Genomic DNA, 1,830 nt, shown 5'->3' on the forward strand with positions numbered 1-1,830 from the left:
CACACACACCCACTAATATTGCAACACACCATTTGCCCCCATTAATCACTTGTCAATGATATAGAAATGCATTGCTTGGTGGTGATTTCTAAACCCCAAGATCTCTCTCTCTCTCTCTTACTTATTCTTAATTGCATTCTTTTGTTATCACTTAGTTTAATTTAGTTGTTATTTAATCAACCAACCAACCATTTGTTTGATCACTCGACCTACTAACCTTAATTACAATTCCACGACCTTGCTCGATCCTCACAATCCCTTCAGACGATCCCTACTCACCCTAGCTAAATTTTTAGTGAAAGGTAGTAGTGGCTTTTATAAATGTAAAACTCTTGGCCCACGCCTTAGAATCCAAACACTCTCAAACTTGGCTGTCAGTTTTTTGCGCCATTGCTGAGGATTGATTGATTAGATTTGGCAACGTCGGAATTGTGGAATTTATTAGGATTAGTACTCTTTTGATCATGTCTTTACTTTACTTCTATTTTTCTTTTTGGTTACTTATTGTGTTGTTCTTACTTAACTAGGTGCATTGTTGGAGAGGAAGCAAGCAAAGGAGCCATCAAGCATTCATGCAAGCATAGAAAGTAAAAGGCTAAAAATTCTAAAAATTCGCTAAGCTAAGCTTTAAATTTGGAGTTGAAGTGCTAAAGGACCTTTGTGAGACTTTCTTTACTCAATCCTTTAGTTAAATCGTCGGCCCGTGTGGAAGCTTATTTTTAATTATTCTTGCATCATTGTTGTTAAAGCATGGGAGTATGAATTAAGTGTTTGTGGAAGAAGTCTAATTGCATTGTTGTGAAGGCATAGTGTTTGTCATTTTTTGTGCTTTTTGTGTTTTGCATTGCGCATGCATGGACGTTGTTCATTGAGACCAACTCTTGTCCCTCTTGATTTGTATCTTGAATCTATCGTTAGAAATCCTAGGGGAAGAGGAAGTTTAAATAGAGCCAATCTATCAATGGATGACCATAATAATAATCATGTTGAGGACCTTGGTCATATAGACCAACAAGGTATCTTTCATCCCAATGTGCAGAATGAGAACATACAAGTACCATTAGGCATGCTTAGGCTATTCATTCACCAACTACCACAACAACAAGGCCAAGTTCCATATGGAATGCCAAGGCCAATGTATGCTCCACAACCTCCCATCATTAATCAAGGAATTCAAAACCAAGGTGTTCATGTTGCACCTCAAGTAGCTAATCCACCTCTCGCTTTAAGAGACCATTATGTGCCTAATGAGTATAATGCACCTATTTGCATCCAATTGCCTCCATTTAGAGCTCATCATTATGAAATTAAGCCACAAGCATTTGGATGAGTTTCTTGAAGTATGCCCCACCGTAAAATATACGGACATGTCGGAAGAGGTTTTAAGACTCAAACTTTTTCCATTCACCTTAAAAGACAAGGCAAAGTATTGGTTTAACAATCTTAAGCCTTTTTCAATCACTTCTTGGGCAGAAATGCAACAAGAATTCTTGAAGAAGTACTATCCGGTTTCTAAGACCAATGCCATAAGAACCTCAATTCGAGAATTTTCACATGGGGATGGAGAAATGTTTCATGAGGCATGGGAACGCTTCAATGAATTGCTTAGGAAGTGTCCACATCATGACATGCCCGAATGGCAATTAGTTTAATATTTCTTTGAGAGCTTATCAGACAACTATAAGGGTATGGTTGATGCTTCCATGGGCGGCTCATACATTAATAGGCATGAGGATGACGTGTGGCATCTTTATGAGAGTATGAGTGAAATTTTTTTGCATAGAACACTAGCATCCAAGAATGGTAGAAATTCACAAGGTAGGAAGAGTG

The 1,830-nt window shown here is 38.0% G+C and overlaps 1 pseudogene; it reads right to left on the bottom strand.

Annotated features, from left to right (window-relative positions):
• Positions 1 to 1,531: 1,531 nt before the first annotated feature.
• Positions 1,532 to 1,630, bottom strand: LOC132267840 (small nucleolar RNA R71; annotated as a pseudogene).
• Positions 1,631 to 1,830: the final 200 nt, after the last annotated feature.

Source organism: Cornus florida, unplaced genomic scaffold, assembly GCF_030987335.1.
Source record: "Cornus florida cultivar Cherokee Brave unplaced genomic scaffold, ASM3098733v1 CherokeeBrave_3.0.0_Hap2_Chr07, whole genome shotgun sequence".
NCBI lineage: Eukaryota > Viridiplantae > Streptophyta > Magnoliopsida > Cornales > Cornaceae > Cornus > Cornus florida.